This window comes from Artibeus jamaicensis, unplaced genomic scaffold (assembly GCF_021234435.1).
Source record: "Artibeus jamaicensis isolate MK-2021 breed Jamaican fruit bat unplaced genomic scaffold, CSHL_Jam_final scaffold_916, whole genome shotgun sequence".
In the NCBI taxonomy this organism is placed as follows: domain Eukaryota; kingdom Metazoa; phylum Chordata; class Mammalia; order Chiroptera; family Phyllostomidae; genus Artibeus; species Artibeus jamaicensis.
In genome coordinates this window covers 56972023-56992967 of record NW_026522059.1, presented here as the reverse complement: position 1 = coordinate 56992967, position 20945 = coordinate 56972023, and the positions used below count along the sequence as shown (strand labels likewise).

General features: G+C 37.3%; 1 pseudogene; it reads left to right on the top strand.

The window, feature by feature from the left end:
- Positions 1-1715: 1715 nt before the first annotated feature.
- Positions 1716-15641, top strand: LOC119044232 (protein FAM161A-like; annotated as a pseudogene).
- The last annotated feature ends 5304 nt before the right edge of the window (positions 15642-20945 follow it).

The window sequence follows — 20945 nt, the reverse complement described above, 5'->3', positions numbered from 1 at the left end:
GTAATTGTTCCCACTGTATAGCCACTATTGGGGTAGCCCCTGCTTTTCCTCCTCATTTCAAGCTGCCTTCATACAAAGCTCTGCCAGTTTGGGTGGGGTAAAAATGAAACAAGACTTCATCCAGTGGCCGAGACATACTCATTCCACTCTTCCTTCCTGATGAGGGGAACTCTTTCTAGCTGGGAACTTCCCTCTTGGCACTGAGCAATACTGGCTTGAAGTGAAGGCAAAATGAAGCTGTCTCACCCCTCTTCTTGTGCAGTTATTTTGTTTTTTATTCCACTGTGTTTCCAAAAGTTCTTAAGTAGACATCAGAATTCTCCCAGAATTGTTGTTATTCATGAATTTCTGTCTAATTATTGATCTTGGTGATGAGTGGTGAGACACATGTTGGGGTCTCCTAGATCACCACTTTGGTGATGTCACTTTCCTCAAAGGCACTGTTTAAAAACTACTCATAACTGTCAATGTTTTAGAAAGAGAAAGGAACTAATCTCAAAAAATTACAGTTCCTTTATTAAATGTGACCAAGTTCACTTTATGAAACTCTCACTGTATTGTCTTTTTTTTTATTTTGTACTGGACTAACAGAAAGTTTATTACACTCCTCCCTTGGCATAAGAACAACATTTAGGAATCAAGATCCAAATCAGGCAGTGCTGCCTGGTCAACAGTCCCTCAATGTGCTGGGCTTGTTCTGCACTTGACAGACCAGAACTCCAGCCTCAGTGGGTTCTTCCCTCCTTCCCATACTAGGCCCCTCCCTGATCCCTGGCCCCCTGGTCCACATAGGGAATAATGTAGTTTCTCTTTAAATGACTCCATTTCTGATTCCACATTTTAAATTTGTTGCTAAGATCTTTGAGAGCAAGGATTGTCATTCATTTAATGTCTAGCATAGTGTCCAGCTCAAGTGTGATGTTCAGTTTGATTCAATGGATGGATGGATGGAAGGAAGGAAGGAAGGAAGGAAGGAAGGAAGGAAGGAAGGAAGGAAGGAAGGAAGGAAGGAAGGAAGGAAGGAAAAGTGAGGAAGAAAATCTAGAATTTTGGTGACTGCCTGCTAATTGGAACCTCACACAACACTTGCCACATTTGTTCTTGGATATTCTGGAAAATGCACACATTTTGAACCTTTGATTCTACATGTTTGCACACAACCTTCCTTTGTTATTGCTCCTCCAATAGCTCTGTATTCTTCTTTCTATATTCACACTTTCCACTTGCTCTCCTGTGCTGATGCCTGCTCTGTCCCAACCTTGAATGTTTCCATTGTAATCGCTGGAGAACTTACTGTTTCAAGAAAGTAGCTTCCATGTTTTTCTCTAAAAATAGCTGAATAAATATATATGAATATATATAAATATATATGAATATATATGAATAAATATCTCCAAAGATTTTGATTTTTTTAAATCTGGATTTCCACACATTGAAATTGTATAAAAATATATTAGAGATTTATAAATAAAATTATGCTTCATTTCCAAAATTAGTGAAAAGTTTTGAACCTTAATCAAACTGTGGCCTTGGAAATGGAGTGGCAATCCAAATATAAAACCAAACAAACAGTGGAAATGTTGAAGTTCAATATTGAACTACCATTGGAGTTGAAGACATGAAGAAAAATCTAAAGGTGAAGCTCTGCACATCAGTGTACTACTCTCAGTAGAGTGAAGGGGTAGGGATGGAGAAGGTTCCATGGTGTAAGAATCATGGGGAAGCCTGAGAGTAAACATGGATACCATGAGAAGAAGCAGGCTTTGAAAAGCCAACATGTGCTCCCTGGCCAGAAAGGTGGTGGGTTAGATTTCTGAGGTCAGGGCTCATACCCAGGTGGCATGTTCCATCCACCAATCCAGGTATGTATAACCCCCCAGCCAGGTGTGCTTTTCTCCCTTTGCTCTCCTCTGCCCATCCCACCCCTGACTCCCACAGTCACTTTCCACACTGTTGTCCATGTCTGTGGACATTCATACAGGTTTTCTAGTCCCTTCCCCTTATTTTCACCATTATCCCCTTCTCCCAACCCTCTGTTCACTTTCAGTCTGTTCCATGTTTCCATGCCTGTGGTTCTATTTTGTTTGTTAGTTTATTGTTTATTACATTGCTTCTATAGGTGAGATCACATGGTATTTGTCTTTCACCTCCTGGCTTATTTCACTAAGCATAATATTCTCCAGTTCCATCCATGCTGTCACAAAAGGTAGGAGTTCCTTCTTTCATTCCACTGCATAGTATTCCATTGTGTAAGTGTACCACAGTTTTTTAATCCACTCATTTACTGATGGGCACTTAGGCTGTTTCTAGCACTTGGCTACTATAAATAGTGCCACTATGAACACAGTGGTGAATAAACTCTTTTGAACTGATTTCTTGGGATTCTTAGGGTATATTCCCAGCAGTGAAATCACTGCATCAAAAGGCAGTTACATTTTTTAGTTTCTTGAGGAAATTCCATACTGTTTTCCACAGTGGATGCACTAGTCTGCATTCCCACCAACAGTGCACTAGGGTTCCTTTTTCTCCACATCCTCCCCAGTATTTATTTGTGGATTTATTAGTGGTGGCCATTCTGACCTCTCTGAGGCAATATCACATTGTGGTTTTAATTTGTATCTTTCTGATAGCTAGTGATGTTGAGCATCTTTTTATATGTCTCTGGGCCCTCTGTATGTCCTCCTTGGAGAAGTCTCTATTTTGACCCTTTGTCCCCTTTTTAATTGGATTGTTTGTCTTCCTGGTGTTACGTCCTATGAGTTCTTTATATATTTTGAAGACCCTTGTCTGATGTATCACTGGCAAATATGTTCTCCCATACATTCAGTTCTCTTTCCATTTTGATGGTTTCTTTAGCTGTGCAGGTTTTTTATTTGATGTAGTCCCATTTGTTTACTTTTCCTTTATTTCTCTCACCCTAGGATATATATCAGCAAAAATATTGCTGTGTGGCATATCCGAAATTTCCCTGCCTATGTTTTCTGCTAGAAGTTTTATGGTATCCTGACGTATTTAAGTCTTTTAACGACCTTGTGTTTATTTTGGTGTATGGTGTAAGTGGTGGCCTAGTTTCATTTTTTTGCATGTGCCAGTCCAGTTCTCCCAACACCATTTATTGAAGAGGCTATCTACTTAATTGTATGTTCACGCCCCCTTTGTCAAACAATAATTGACCATAGAGACTTGGGTTTATTTCTGGGGTCTCTGTTCTTTTCCGTTGATCTATGTGTCTGTTCTTATGCCAGTACCAGACTGCTTTGATTAAACTGGCCTTGTAGTATAGTTTGATTTCAGATATTGTGACCCCCCCACTTTGTTTTTCTTTCTTAATATTGTTGAGACTATCTAGGGTCTTTTGAATTCCATATAAATTTTTAAAATATTTTCTCTTGACCTGTGAAATATGCTATTGGTGTTTTAATAAGAATTATGTCAAATCTATAGATTGCTTTGGGTAGTATGGACAATTGAATTATGTTAATTCTTCCAATCCATGAGCATGGTACATGCTTCTATTTATTTGTGTATTCTTTAATTTCTTTCCTCACTGTTCTACAGTTTTTCAAGTACAGGTCTTTTACCTCCTTGGTTATATTTATTCCTAGGTACTTTATTTTTCTTGTTCTATAGTAAATGGGATTTTTTCCTAGTTTCTGGTGTTTTATTGATGGTGTACGAAAATGCCATCAACTTCTGAATATTGATTTTGTATCACACTATTTTGCCAAATGCACTTATTAGGTCAGGTAGTTGTTTGATGGAGACTATAGGGCAAGCATGTCAAACTTATTTTCACTGGGGACCACATCAGCCTCACAGTTGCTTTCAAAGGGCGGAATGTAATTTTAGGACTGTATAAATGTAACTACTACTTAACAGTTAAGTGAGAGGTCAGCACTGCAGCTGGGTAGAAACAAGGTATCAGGCTGGATAAAACAAGATGGAGGGCTAGATTTGGTCAGTGGGCCTTGTGTTTGCCACCTGTGCTATAGGGTTTTCTGTATACACTATCATGTCATCTGCAATTAATGACTGTTTTGCTTCCTCCTTTCCAATCTGGATGACTTTTATTTCTTTTTTATCTGATCAATGTGGCTAGACCTTCCAGTACTATGTTGAATAAGAATGATGAAAGCAGACACCCTTGTCTTATTCCTGATCTTAAGGAGGAAGCTTAGTTTTTGCCCATTGAGTATAATGTCTGTAGATTTCTCATAAATGGCTTTTATTATGTTGAAGTATGTTCCCATTTCCACTTTGTTGACTCTTTTTAACATAAATAGGTGCTGGATTTTATCAAGTGCTTTTTCAACATCTATTGATGTAATTATGTATTTGTATCCTTCATTTTTTTATGTGGTGGATTACATGTTTTGATTTGCAAATATTGTACCATCCTTGCATCCCTGGGATTAATCTCACTTAATAATGGTCTATGATCTTTTTAATATATCGCTAATCTCTAATGCCAGTGTTTTTTTTTGAGGATTTTAACATCTATGGTCATCATTGATATTGGCTTGTACTTTTCTTTCTTTGTTGTGTCTTTACCAGTTCTTAGAATTTGGGTGATACTGGCCTTGTAAAAAGAGGTTAGGAGTCTTCCTTATTCCTGAATTTTTTGGAATAGTTTGAGGATAGGAGTTAGTTCTTCCTTAAATGTTTTGTGTATAATTCACCTGTGAAGCCATCCAGTCAAGGGCTTTTGTGTGCTGGCAGTTTTTTGATTACTGCTTCAATTTCACTCATTGTTATTGGTCTCTTCAGGTTTTCTGCTTCTTCTTGAGTCAGTTTTGGCAGATTGTATGTTTCCAGAAATTTTTCCATTTCACCCAGGTTGTCCAACTTCTTGATATATAGTTATTCATAGTAATTTCTTACAATCCTTTCCTTTTCTGTGGTGTTGGCTGTAACTTCTTTCTTTTCTGATTTTATCTATTTGGGTCCCCTCTCTTTTTTTCTTAATGAATCTGATCAAAAGTTTGTCAATTTTGTTTACCTTTTCAGAGAACAAGCTTCTGGATTTATTAGTCTTTTGAATTGTTCTTTTGTCATTTAATTCTACCCTGATCTTGACTATTTACTTCCTTCTACTTGCTCTGGGCATTGCTTGTTATTGTTCCTCCAGTACTTGTACATGTAGGATTAGTTTGCTTATTTGAGATTTTTCTATATTCTTTAGTAGGCCTGTATTGCTATAAACTTCACTCTCAGTACTGCCTTCACTGTGTCCCATAAATTTGGGGTTGTTGGTTGTTCATTTTCATTTTTCCAGATACATTTTTTATTTCTTCTTTGATCTTGCTGTTGATCTTTTAATTATTTCATAACATGTTATTCAGTCTCCATGTATTAGATCATTTCTGAGTTTTTTCCTTGAGATTGGTTTCTAGTTTCAACCCATTGTAATCCGACCACAATTGATATAATTTCAATTTTCAGGAATTTGTTGGGGCTTGTCTTGTGTCCTATCTGGTGGTCTATTTTTAAAAACATTCTGTGTGCTTTTGAAAAGAATGTACATTTTGCTTCTTTGTGGTTCAAGTTCTGTATATATCAATTAAGTCCATTTGATCTAGAATATCACCAGTATTACAATATCCTACTGATTATTTGTTTCGAAGATCTATCCATTGTTGACAGTGGGGTGTTAAAATTCCCTGCAATGGCTCTGTTGTTGTCAGTATCTTTCTTGGAGTCTTCCAAGATTTTCTTTATATATTTATGTTTGAAACATATTTACCCTATGTTTTTTATTGGAACATTTAATCCATTTACATTTAAGGTTATTATTGATAGTTACTTATTCACCGTCAGTTTTCCATCTCTCTCTATCTCTCTCTCTCTCTCTCTCTATCCCTTTTCATAACAGTCCCTTTAGCATCTCTTGCAGTCCTGGCTTGGTGGAGATGTACACTTTCAGCCTTCTTTTGTCTGGGAAGACCTTTATTTCACCTTCCATTTTATTTTTATTTTTTAAAGATTTTATTTATATTTAGAGAGAGAGGAAGGGAAGGAGAGAAACATCAATGTGTGGTTGCCTTTTGTGTGCCCCCAAGTGGGGACTTAACCTACAACCCAGGCATGTGCCCTGACTGGGATTCAAACCAGCAACACTGGTTCACAGCCCGCATTCAATCCACTGAGCTGCACCAGCCCAGGGGGTTCACCTTTCATTTTAAATGAGAGCCTTTTTGTATAGAGTAGTCTTGGTTGTAGATCCTTGTTTTTCACTACCTGAAATATTTCATGCCAGTCCCTTCTGGCTTGTAGTATTTATATTGATCTTTATTGGAGCTCCATTGTATATTGATTGCTGTTTCTCCCCTGCTGCCTTTAAGATTCTGTCTTTAGGGGACTTCCGCCAAGATGGAGGCATAGGTGGATGTGCCGTGCCTTCTCCCACAACCAAGATTAGAGAAAACTAAATATTAGCAACAGAAAACACAGCCAGAACACGGAAAATTGAACTTTTCGGAAGTCCGTTAACAACAAATTCTTCAGCCTGACCGGTAAGGGGCGAAACCAGCGGCTGGCGGAGCAGGGTTGCACAGGAGGACTCAGCCAGACACACTCAGGCCCACGGAATCCAGGCGCAGGGTCAGACCTAGTGAGCGACCCAGCGAGCAACCAGGCGAGCGACCTCGGGGGAGACAGCCGGGCCCGGGGCTGCCTGTTGACTGAGGTCGCGCATTTGTGCGAGGGTGGATAGGCAAGGGAGTGGGCAGTTGGACCGGGCCGGCAGGTCCCCACGGCAAGCGGCAGTGGAGGGCGCCGCCATTTCCCTTCTCTGACCCCACCTCCACGTACAGCGTCATAACCCAGCAATTCTGAGTGGCCCGGCCCAGGTGAACCACCTAAGGCACTGCTCCTCCGCACCCAGCTGTGAGAAGCGGCAGAGGGGGTCGCCATTTCCCCGCTCTGGCCACGCCCCCACATACAGCGTCACAACCCAGCGACCTGGGAATCCAAGCCGCCGCTTTTCACACTTAAAGGGCCCGAACAGACCAAGAATGGCGCAGGAGGATCTCAGAGCCCCAGAAATAAATCTAAGCGATGAAGAAATAGCAAAACTCACAGACGCACAGTTTAAAAAATTGGTGATCAGGATCCTCACAGAACTGGTTGATTATACCGACAAATTAGACAAATATATGAAGGCGAAACTAATTGAAATGAATGGAATTGCACAGGACACCAATAGCAATGAAAAGGAAACTGGGACTCAAATCAATGGAGTGGACCAGAAGAAAGCAAATAATGGCCAAACAGAAAAGAGTCAAGAAGCAAGAATTCAAAGAAATGAGGAGAGTCTTAGGAACCTCCAGGACATTTTTAAACGCTCCAACATCCAAATTATAGGGGTACCAGAAGGGGGAAAGGCACAGCCACCAGTGGAAAACTTATTTGAACAAATAATAAAGGAGAATTTCCCCAATCTGGCAAAGGAAATAGACTTCCAGGAAATCCAGGAAGCTCAGAGAGTACCAAAGAAGTTGGACCCAAGAAGGAACACACCAAGGCACATCGTAATTACATTAGCCAAGAGTAAAATGAAGGAGAGAATCCTAGAAGCAGCAAGAGCTAAGGGGACAGTCACCTACAAAGGAGTTGCCATCAGACTGTCAGCGGATTTCTCAAAAGAGACCTTACAGGCAAGAAAGGGCTGGAAAGAGGTATTCCAAGTCATGAAATCTAAAGACCTACAACCAAGATTGCTCTATCCAGCAAAACTTTCATTTAAAATGGAAGGACAGATAAGGTGCTTCTCAGATAAGATCAAATTCAAGGAGTTCATCATCACCAAGCCCTTATTATATGAAACGTTAAAGGGACTTATCTAAGAAAAAGAAGTTAAAGAAACATGAACAGTGAAAGGACAACAAACTCACAGTTATTAACAACCACACCTAAAACGAAAGCAAACTAAAAGGACAGCTAGATCAGGAGTGGAAACATAGAAATGAAGATCTCAAGGAGGGTTAGCAACAGGGGAGTGGGAGGAGGAGATGGGGGGAGAAGGTACAGAAAATAAGTAGCATAGACAGTAGATAGAAAATAGATGGGGAGGGCAAGAATAGCATGGGAAATATAGAATCTAAAGGACTTGAGACACATGGTCATAAACTAAAGGGGGGGGTGATGGTGGGGATGGGGGGTAGGGTGGAGGGGAACAAAGGGGGAATAGAACAACTGTAACAGCATAATCAATAAAAAAAATTTAAAAAAATAAAATAAAAAAAAAAGATTCTGTCTTTAAATTTTGCCATTTTAATTATGATGTGTCTTGGAGTGGGTCTTTTGGGGGTCATTATGATGGGGGCCCTTTGTGCTGCCTGCATTTGCATGAATTTTTCTCTCACCAAGTTAAGAAAGTTTTCTGCTATTATTTTTTCAAGTAGGTTTTCTATCCCTTGCTCCTTTTCTTCTCCTTCTGCTATTCTTATGATGCTAATGTTATGTTTCACGTTGTCCTGAAGTTCTCTTAAACTATTCCCATTTTTTCTGAGGTTTTTTTTTTGTTTTGTTTCTCTAACTAGGTATTTATTTTTACTTTCCAGCTGATGGTATGGTCCTCTGCTTCATCTAGCCTGCTTTCAATTCTTTCTAGTATATTTTTCATTTCAAATATTGTATTCTTCATTTTGTCCTGGTTCTTGTTCATAGTTTTTATGTCCTTTTTCATGCTGCTATAGTTCCTGCTAAGTTCCTTGTAGTTCTCACTGAGTTCTTTGAGCATCCTTATAACCATTATTTTGAATTCTATGTCTGATAGATTCCTTGCCTCAATTTCATTTAGCTCATTTTCTGGGGATTTCTGCATTTCTTTCAATTGGGGGTTCTTTCTTTGTCTCCCCATGTTAGGTGGCTCTTTTTGTGTCTGCATCTCTTGTTGCTCTACTTTGCCTGCCTATCTTCACTGGGTGTACTTGAGTGATAGGAGTTCTGTGGAATTCACTGATGCAGTTTCTTTGATCTCCTAAAATTGATGCTCTAGAGTTTCCCTTTATTCACTTTATGTGGGTTCTCTTATTGTACCTAGGCTCTGATTATTGATGGCTCATTTGTTGGTGGGTTCTACCATCCAGATGGCTGACTGGGAGTCATAACTACTGCCACATGTTGTATGCTACTCTACAAGTACTGGTTAACAAAGCAATATTACCAGGAAACCAAACCCATGCCAGCAAAAATACCCCCCACCACATCAGCAATATCAACAGCAACTGAGCAAAGATTAATAAAGGTGAAGAGAGATTAAGAATATCATGAGATTTAAAAAGGGGAGAATATAAGATGACTACAGGAGAGAAAAATGATTTTGAGTGGGAAGATGGAGGAGAAATAATAAGGGTAGGGAATAGAAACAAGGTAAAGAAAATGAGAGAATAATATTTAAAACCTAAGTAAAACAGGAAAGGGTGATAGCAAAACAGACTTAAAAAAAGGGGAGAGTATACTATGAGGTTTGAACCAAAGGGTAGTGAACCAAAGGAAACAAAACTGCAGAAAAACCACAGCAGGGTCAATAACAACAATAGCTGAGCAAAGATTGGTAAAGGTAGAAAGGGAATAAGAATATTATACAAAGGAGAAAGAGAATATGAGATATCTATAGTAAAGAAAAATTATTTTGAGAGGATAGAGGGAGGAAAAATAGTAAGAGTACGGAATACAATCCAGACTAATGAAGGGCAAAAAATAAAATTCCTACTTCAAATAAACAAGGGCAGGAAGGAGGCAAAACAGAGTAAGACAGGGAGAGATAACCTATGAAATTTGAAGTACCAAAGGTAGAAAACAAATAGGAATATCATTGAAGAAGAACAGCAATGACCATAACTTCTATGCCAAGGAAACCACAATTTATAAAGTTGATAAGGAAATAAGATTATAAGAGGGGGATAAAGAATGTGAGCTGACTAAAGGAAGAAGGAATGCTTGTGAGAGGATAGAAGGGGAAGAAATACTAAGTAAGGAATAGGAAAAAGGCATAGCATGGGAGAAAAATAAAATTTACAACAAAAACAAGAAAGGGCAGGAAGAAGGCAAAATTGAGTAAGACAAGGGAAAGGTGCTTTATGACATTTGAAATAACAATGAAGTAAAAAATAATGAAAATCTGAATACAAATTAAAGATAAAGAATAGTGAATTAATTGGAATACAATTGAAGGAAAAAAGAAATATTAAAAATCTATGTGAAAGGAATAAAAAACACAAATTCAGAAGAAAAGCAAGGTGAAATTTGCCCCAGCCATTTGGTATTCACTTTCTGACTTCTCTTTCTGGATCTGCTGGGGGTTTATTTATCAGCTTAAGGTCCTGAAATTTGGTAATCCAACTTTGAGCAACATTGCTTAGATCACCTTCGCCTGCCTCTAGAGGGAGTTTCTGTGGTGATCAGGAAGGTGGGACCCCTAGGTCTCTCCTGGGAGGCACTATTCAGTGTTCTGGGAAAATCGTGGGTGTGTTCCTCCTGCCCCTGCACTACCCATATGGGTCTGTCCCAGCTTATTTTCCATCATGTATAGTTTCTGATTAATTAGCTGTTCATTTCATGGGGTGTTGGGTAGCTCTCTCCTGCTTGGTGTTGATGGCAGCTCTGTGTATGAGCCAAGGTTGGGCATGACCCGAATTCTCCCTTGTTACACCACTTTATGAAATCCCTGCTTTGTTGACTTCAGTGACATAGGGCCGTTGGAACCAGTGTATTTTCTCTCCCTGAGAGAAATTCAAAATAGGCCCTTTGGGCACTGTTCTTGCTGTCTTTCTCTTGGGGAAATGTACCCTCCAGGGTTCTTGAGACTGACCTTCCTGTTTTGCAGATCTTCCCTGCTTCATCAGGAGGTAGGGGCTGGGTGTAACCTTCTCTTCCCATAGGTTATATCTCTACCTCAGGCGAAGGGAACTTTGTCCAGCTTTAAAAAATCTCAGGTTCACATCTTCTGCCCTTCCAGTTCCCAGCCCACTGCCCTCAGAGGAGACAGAGGCTGCACTCTCCACTCTGTGCTGCCTCTACCCCCCTGCCAGCTGCACCAGGCTGGGGCTGAGAAATCTCCTCACTTTGCACCTTTCTGACCAATCTACCCAGCTGCACTCAGTGGGGGCAAACCACATCCTCAATCATTTCCCCTTGCTGGCAAGGCAGCTATGTGTGGGGTCTCTGCACAGCACTCCTCAATTACCCTTTTACAAAGTCTCTCTGGGCAGTCCTACTGCAGCACTGAGTCACTGTCCAGCTTTCCATACATGCCACCTCTCCATAAAGTCAAGAGTCTCTCACCTCCTCCACCCAACCTAGGTGCCAATAGAATATCTCTCTCTCTTCCTCTGGCACTCTCCCAGTTGGCATTTGTTGCTGCAGCTATGGGTGTGCTGCTCACTGTGTGTGTGTGTGTGTGTGTGTGTGTGTGTGTGTGTGTGTAGCCTTCATCTCCCAAACTTAGTGTATACAAGTCACTCCCAGCCCAGGTCTGGGGATTCCCTGCCCTGGGAATGGGGGGAGCTGTGATCTCTGACCAGGCTCTTCATGGCTACAGGTGCCCAGCATAGGGCAATTCTCCTTCCAACTATAAAATCTCCTTACCACCCATTGTGAAGCATCTTCTATACTCCTTGGCTTCCAAACTTCCTATCAGCTAAGATTCTGTTAAATTTTCAGTTTACTTTTTAGAAGATCAGCCAAGTGTCCAAGTTGCATGCAAAAGCAAGTAGACTCAGCTTTCACCTACTTGGCCACTATTTTTGTTCTACCTAAAATTTAAGTTAGGAGCTCTGGCCAGATTGTTCAGTTAGAGTGTCATCTCACTGAAATGTTGCTGGTTTCATCCCCAGTGAAGGTGCATGTGGGAGGAAACTGATGGATGTTTCTCTCTTTCTCTTTCTCTCTCTCTCTTTCTATTTCTCTCTCTCTTAAATCAATGAACATATCCTCATGAATGAGTTAATAAAATTAAATTAGGAATACCTAAAAAATGTAACATTAAGGATCATTCCAACTTCAAGATAGAATAATGCAATTCTGATGACTCAGAAAAAATGGAAATTGTGATGATTCTGGTGGTTCAAAGGGAAACATTTAGAGTAAGGACCATTACAAAGTTTATGCCAACTTTGTTTGACAAAATGAGCCCCATCTCATTAATCTTTTCAAAATTACTCAATACATGATAATATAGTCATAAGTGTTCATTCAGTCTTTTTTTATATTATCTTCTGGTAGTTCAAAGGTTAGAAAAAAGGAAACTAAAACTCAGTCAGCCTCTTTATAAGCTGCTAAATCCATATGCTCTTCATCAACTGTTTGATATCTCTGGTACACTCTTATTAAACAAAACTCATGATGTACTTATGAAACCATAAATCCATATATTCATAAATCTGCTTCATATATAACAATATAGAAGTAAATAAAATGCACATGTACTGAAGGCAAGTGGCCTAAGTTTGTCATTATTCCATTATTTTTCATTCATTACATGTCTAAGAGTTCTTGCATCAAGTACCCTACCCACTATGTGTAAATCCTGGACTTTACAGAAAATACAAACTGATTTGACTTAAACTCTGGTAAAATATGGATTTTAAATTTAAAAAATACCATCAGGATGCTTTTAGATAACTAATTTTCTTTAAAGAATGGCTAATTAGAGTTTGTAATGGGCAGATATTAACACAGATGTTTTGAAGCAACCTCTTAAAAAGTATATCAGAACCTAATATTTTATGAAGAGAAATATGTATACTTTTGAATGACTGTATCTATCAACAAGTATTGACATGATTTTACAATGTGCATTTCTAAATACAAGTACTTTCTGCTCCAGTTGGAAAAGTAACTCTAACACTTTAAATATTTTATGAAATAGATTTTTTCCTATAGAAAATGATGCTGCTTTGGGTTATAATTTTATTGAGCTCTAATTCACATGCTATCGTTTAATATTGACTTATTCCAGCCATCATTTTGAAGAGATGATTAGCTTCCACTACAAATATCTAGAAATATAACAAACATACTTTTATGTGCAAACTCAAATTTAGTAGCAATTTTTTAAAAAGACAATCCTAAAGGGATAATGAGCTGAAACAGGAAATAAGAACAGTAATGGTGCAAACATCTAGGATAGCCCTGGGTGTATACTGATCTAGATAATATAAGGGGCTTGGATTTTATTGCTTATATAGGGACAAGAAACAAGAACTTAGAAAATGAGGAGTTGATGTTGATATCCCTCATATAAACCAGGGACTGTGCAAGAGATACGCCTTCAAAGAAAATATGAACAAGAAGAAAAACAGACACTGACACATGGAGAAAATAGGATGACTCAGTGTTGATTTGGGTGGGGATAGAAAAGATTTCCAATCAAAGTTATTACCATAGACCTGTCGCATTGTGGACTTAGGTTTAAATTTATATTGTCCATGTATGGCCAGGGAGGTGTCCTCAACCTTAGCCATGAGTATAAAAATATCTTCAAACCCATTCTAACCAGGTGTGCTAGGTAAAACCAAATATAAAATTATTGTAGTAGAAGATGTTCTCAGTCCAGGCCATGAAGAATTCTCATAAGAAAAATTCACTAAGAGGGGCTTACAATCCAGATTTTAAAACAGACAAGGCAGGTGCCAGCTTCCCTGGCCCTGGGCCAGTGTGAGCCCTTGGGCTATGGCAACACAGTGCTAGCAAAGCTGGTGGCCTCCAGTCTGCACACCTAGGTAAGTCCAAGCACCAGAGCAGTAGTCACCAAGTATGAACACCAGGACTCCTTAGAGGCCCTGGCAGTAGCCTTGGAGGAAGAGGAATAAAAAGGGGAGAAGGTGGTGTCGGAAGCTGGTGTGGGCAGTGGCTGATTTTAACACTGGTTTTTCTGGGTAGATGAGCATACATGTATAAGCTATGAGACTCTGTGGACTTTTCTGACATTTACCACTCTAATGAAGCAAGAAGAGCTGAAAGCTGCCCAAAAGGAAATTACGGCACAGTTAGAGAACATGTTGGAGAATAAATTAAATTTAAAGGAAGTTCAGCCAGTAATCATCAGGAAAGATATTCCTAGTGTCTCTGGCAGATATGTCTTCTTCTGAAGATGAATAGCCCAACTTACAAAAAGAATACCCAGAGAAAAACAGGTGATGACTTATGCTAAGGAGCTCATCAATAGCAACAGGTGGACAAACTTTTCTGTGGAAGAGTGCATTCAGTGTGAAGATGAAGACATTCCAGAAATTGAAAAAAAAGTGTAGAAACCAAAAGTGTGAGTGCCAATGACCACAGTACCTGAGCTTTTTCAAATGATGATTACAGAGCAGAAGAAAAAAGTGGAGAACATGAAATCTAAATCAGATATTGAAATTGCACACAAACTGCTCATGAAAATAAGAATGCTGTATGCCTGAAACAGCTGATGTTGTATGCCAATTGCATCTCAATTTTTTAAATAAATAAACACATACATTTTTAAAAAGAAGATTCTGGCCCTGGCTGAGTAGCTCAGTTGGTTAGAGTATCATTCCAATTCACCAGGTTGCAGTTTTGATCCCCAGTCAGGACACAGTCAAGAATCAACCAATGAATGCATAAATTAGTGGAACAACAAATTGATGTTTCTCTCTTCTCTTCTCCTCTCTTCTTCCTCTCCCTCTCTCTCTCTCTCTCTCTCTCTCTCTTACTACAAAAAAAAAGAAATGTTCTGAGTTTAAGAAGAAATTATGAGCCAGTCTAATTCCTGAATTGTCTTTCCCCTCAACATGATTTAGCCAAGCAACAGAAAGAACAGAGGAGATCTATGAGTTAGGTGCCAGAGTACTGATTTTTGAAGAATTTCTTCAAGGGATATCAGGAATGCCTTTCAGATCTCAAGTGTCCAAAATTCTTAAATTCATGAATCATTTAGTCTCTGTGCAATATCACATTTATTCACTAAAAGAAAATATGTTGGCAGATATTGAAGCAGCAGAAGAAAACCTAAAAGAAACATGTATCTACTTCCAGGGCACAAGTCACCAGTAAGAAGTGCAAGTGTGAAGCCCATGCCTTATAACTGCAGCTCTCCAGCACCAACAGTACCTTCCAGATAAAGGGAATAAGCCACAAGGGGTCATCTGAGGAAAATAAAATGTTAGAAGAAAGAAACTGGATTCTAACTAAACAGAAGCAAAGAATGAAAGAATCACAAAAACTTCTAAAACTCAGACTAGGCTTTTATAACTTACTGAAAGTTTAGCTCAATGTCTAAATCCAGAGAAAAATCTCTCAGAAATAATGAAAAAGGAAAGATGAAAAATACCAGTGAGAGCTAGAAGAAAGAGAAGAAAAATTTTCAAGAGTCTTTTTAAAGAGTCTGTTTCTACTTAAAACAGTTGCTCAGAAAAATGCAAGAATGTCAACAAAATATTCTGACACCCATAAAGCACTAAGAATATTTGGTGAGTTTGTTTCAAAGAAAGACCAAAGTGGAAAAATATCTCTGAGTATTTCAGCAATCAAGAGATAAAAAGTTTCACTGACGATAAAGCTTTAATGAAGAAGAAAGAATTGGAGGGAAAATTATTTTGTTGATACCACAGCCAGGATTCTTGCAAGGAAAAGATTAAGCCTATGAAGAGAGTGAAGAGAAAACTGTTGAAGAATAAAATGGAATCAGCAGAGTGTTCTCTCTGTGCCCATGTTTTTTGCCACATCTGGTGTCAGCAACAGCACTTGTGCTAGGAACTTCGATGGCAGCCCTTCCATTAATGTGTAGGGCTCCTGAGCAAAGTCATCTGTAAACTGAAAAGGCTGATTCCAGCTGATTGGTCATTTGGTCAGTTAGAATAAGACTTTACCTATTCAGGTTTTACAATCACTACATACAGTCTGTTTGGTCTTACCTATATTTCTAAAAAGCATTTGAGAATCACAGCTGTGACAAATTGATTCACTGTAAAAATATACATTGCTTTATTATTTTGGGTGGGGAAAAATGGCTTAGCATTGAGATCAGAGAGAAAACTTGGATTTTGGTGATTTGTTTAAAAAGGTTCTTCTGGAAAGCATGAATCAATAAATATTTTAAATTTAAAAAATTAAAAAATAGATGAGACAGAAAAAGCTATGATGAAGACAAGTCACCAGATCCAGTAAATAATATGCTAGAACTACTTCATATAGACTTGAAAATAAACATATTAAAAATAAATATTTAACTTTCAGCCAAGATGGAGGCATAGATGGAAGCACTGTGCCTCCTCCCATAACCAAGTTTAAAGACAACAGAGTTTTAGTAACAAAAACGCAACCAAAACACAGAAAATTGAACTATTCAGAAGTCTGACAACAATGAACCGTTCAGACAGACCGGTAAGAGGAGCAGAGCCAGCAACTGGCAGAACAGGTTGCACAGGAAAACTCAGCCACAGTTTTCATCTTTTTTTTTTAAGATGGTAGGTAGAAAATAGATAGGGGGAGGGCAAGAATAGTATGGGAAATATAGAATCTAAAGAACTTGAGACACATGGATATAAACAAAAGAGGGGAATGGTGGAGAAGGCAGTGTACAGGGTGGAAGGGAATGAAGGGGGGAAATGGGACAACTGTAATGGCATAATCAATAAAATATATTTAATAAATAAATAAATATTTAAAAACAAAAGAAGACAAAACTCTGGAATATTCTGAGCTTTTCAAATGGCAAAATAAGATTTCTAAAAATTTATATGTCATTCTTATAATTCAAATTTAAATTTATAGTTTAAAGAGGGCAATGGTAAAAGACAATGGGGAAAAGCATGACTTGAAACATATGGATAAGAATTCTTTGTAGTTAGTGGAAGATAGATTTTTCAGGTTCACTAAGCATAGTAAGTCACAAACAAAATAAATTTAAAAGAATTTAACATAGCTAGATTTTATTAAAAGTATTGAAGATTAATGACGAAAAAAATGTAATAGAGCCAGTCAAGGAAAAACAATTAATGTGAAAATAGACTTTCTCATAATAACAGAAGTCAGAACACAAAGGATTAATCAATTTACATTAACAAAAGAAAATCATTGGCATTGTAGAATTGTATAACCAACTCAAAAATCATCTAAGAATATGAAATATGGAAATATTAACTATTGACTTATTAAATGATCCAATTAAGTAAGTAAAAAGCTGAACCCACAAGAAAGATCATAATGAAAAATGATAACAGAGAAATTGGTAAACATACTGTTAAATATGAGTAAAGCTAAAATACTGATTTGGAACAATGACACTATTAATATCAGTGAAAATTTATAAAATTATTAAAATATTAATGGAAAATATGAAATAGGACTAAAATATGGGACAAGAATAACACATGAAAATGAAACAGGAAAGATCATTGGAGTTAAAAATGTCTAAGGTCTTTGTTTTATTCAGTCAAAGGAAAGTGACTGGTCAATTTTACACTTTGTTAATTCAACTTTTTTTAAGGGTAACATTGAAATGAAGACAAATAGAATGTAAAACATCCAAAACAAGAGAGGGAATGAAATAAAGATAATTTAATCAATCTAAATAAACTTAGAAAAGGAGAAAGAAAAAGAAACAGAAAAAGCGGGATAAGGAGAAATTATAGAATAAAATGATAAGAAGTTACTCTATTCCAAAGAAAGAAATCAAAAGATCTCTATATAAATTGACAACCTCTGTCTTTTACACTGTGATTGAATCTACTTTTTATTGAGCTTAATGGGAGAGAGAGAGAAAAGGGAAGATAGCAATAGGATATTTGAGATATACCTAAACCAAGATACAATGAAAGATTAAAAATAAAAGAAAAAAATCTAGAGAAATACTAAAAATTAAATAAATTAACCATGAGAAAGACATTATGGATATGTTTGCTCTAAATAACATGGCCTGATAATTTATAAACAAATATTTATGGAATTACCATGAGAAAAAGATCCACAATCATAATAGAAGATATCAGATTTTTTAAAACTAGGAGACATCTAAATTAAAATAATATATTCATAAGCTTGATCTGATGAAAAATATATCATATATACAAGCACGTACTAATTAGAGGGTTGACCTCATTTCAAATACACATGGAACAGTTACCAAAACTGGCCATGTTCTAACTACTAAGTGAATTTCAACAAATAGTAAGGATTTGGTTTCATTTAGTAAGGATAGAATTTCTCTACCCACAATGCAACTATTTTTTAAAAAAGTAATAAGAAGAATGCCTTCTTTTGAAAGCTCTGTACTTGAAACTAAAAGGCTTATTTATAAATAACTCATGATGCAAAAAATCATAATGAAAATTTTTAAACAATTAAAATTAACATAAAATGTAAATAAAATTGACAAGCCTTTAAGCAGACTCATCAAGAAAAAAAGAGAGAACCCAAATAAGCACAATTGGAATGAAAGAGGAGAGATTACAACTGATACCACAGAAATACAAAGAATTGTAAGAAATTACTATAAAAAATTATATGCCAAGAAATTTGGAAACCTAGGTGAAATAGACAAATTTCTAGAAAAATATAATCTTTCAAAACTGAATGAACAAGAAGCAGAAAGCCTGAACAGACCAATATCAACTTATGAAATTGAAGCAGTAATCAAAAAATTCCTGACGCACAAAAGCCCTGAACCAGATGGTTTCACAGGAGAATTCTACAAAGCGCTTAAGGAAGAGCTAGCCCCTATCTTTCACAGACTATTCAAAAAAATCCAAGAAGATGGAAGACTCACAAACACTTTTTATGAAGCAAATATCATCCTAACCCCAAAACCAGATAAAGATACAACAAAAAAAAAGAAAACTTCAGGCCAGTATCACTGATGAACATAGGTGCTAAAATCTTCAACAAAATATTGGCAAACTGCATCCAGCAATACATTAAAAAGATCATGCACCATTATCAAGGGGTGTTCATCCTAGGGATGCAATGATGGTACAATATTTGCAAATCAATAAACATAATACATCGCATAAACAAAAGAAAAGAAAAATCACACGATTATATCAATATATGCAGAAAAAGCATTTGATAAGCTACAGTACCCATTGATGATAAAAACACTCAGCAAAGTGCGAATAGAGGGAGCATTTCTCAACCTAATGAAGGCCATATATGAGAGACCTACAGCCAACATCATACTCAAGGGGCAAAAACTAAAAGCTTTCCCCCCAAGATCAGGAACAAGGCAAGGATATCTGCTTTCATCATTCCTATGCAACATAGTATTGGAAGTCCTAGCCACAGCAAGCAGACAAGAAAAACAAATAAAAGGCATTAAATTAGAAAGGAGGAATTAAATCTGTCACTGTTGGCAGATGATATGATAGTGTACATAAAAAATTCTATAGATTCCACCAAAAAAAATCAACCTAATAAGTGAATTTGGCAAAACAGCAGGATACAAAGTCAATATTCAGAAATTGAAGGCATTTTTGTACATCAACAATGAAATATCAGTCAGGGCACATGTATGGGTTGCAGACAGGTTCCCTGCAGGCCACTTCCCAGCAGGGGATGCATGAAAGGCAACCATACATTGATATTTCTCTCCATCTCTCCTTCCCTTCCCCTCTAAAGATAAATAAATAAAGTCTTTAAAAAAAACAATGAAATATCAGAAACAGAAATCAGGGTGGGGAATCCCATTTGCTATAGCAACAAGAAAAATAAAGTACCTAGGAATAAAACTTACCAAGGAGATAAAACACCTGTATTCAGAAAAATATACAATGAAGAAAGAAATTAAGCAATACACAAATAAATGAGAGCATATATTGTGTTCATGGATTGGAACAATTAACATCATCAAAATGTCTATACTACCCAAAACGATTTATAGTTTCAATACCTATTAAAATATCAGTGACATTTCACATACATATAATGAACATTTCAAAAATGTATATGGAACCATAAATGAACCCAAATAGCCACAGCAATTTTGACAAAGAACAAAATTGCAGGAATCACAATACCTGATATCAAACTATATTACAAAGCCACTGTAATCAAAACAGTCTGGTGCTGGCATAAGAACAGACACTTAGACCCATGCAAAGGAATAGAGAGCCTGGAAATAGACCCATGTCTCTATGGTCAATTAATATTCAACAAAGGGGGCAGAAACATAAAATTAAGTAAAAATAGCTTCTTCAATAAATGGTGTTGGGAGATCTGTACAGCTACATGAAAAAAAATAAAACCCAACCACCAACTTACACCATACACAAAAATAAACTCAGGATGGATAAAAGACTTATATAAATATAAGTCCTAACACCCTCAAGTCCTAGAGGAGAACATAGGCAGGAAAATCTCAGATATTCCATGCTGCAATATTTTCACTGATACAGCCCTAGGTCAAGGTATATAAAGGAAAGAATAAACAAATGGAACTTCATCAAAATAAAAAGATTCTGCATGGCTAAAGAAAACATTAGCAAAATGAACAGGAAACCAAATGTATGGAAAAATATATTCACGAATGATATATTGGACAAAGGTTTGATCTCCAAAATATTTAAAGAACTTATATGACTACACTCCAGGAAGACAAATAACCCAATTAAAAAATGGGCAAAAGACCTGAACAGACACTTCTCCAAGGACACCTCTCCAAGGGCCAGAGATATATGAAAAGATGCTCAGCATCACTACCCATCAGAGAGATGCAAAGAGATACCACTTCACACTGGTCAGAATAGCCATCATGAACAAATCAACAAACAAGTGCTTGTGAGGTTGTAGAGAAAGGGAGTCCTAGTGCACTGTTGGTGGAGTGTAGACTGGTGCAGCCATTGTGGAAAATAGTATGAAATTTCCTCAGAAAACTAAAAACGGTACTGCCTTTGGACCCAGCAATTCTACTGCTGGAATTGTACCCTAAGAATCTTGAAACATCAATTGAAAAGGATCAATGCTCCCAATGTTCATAGTAGCACAAT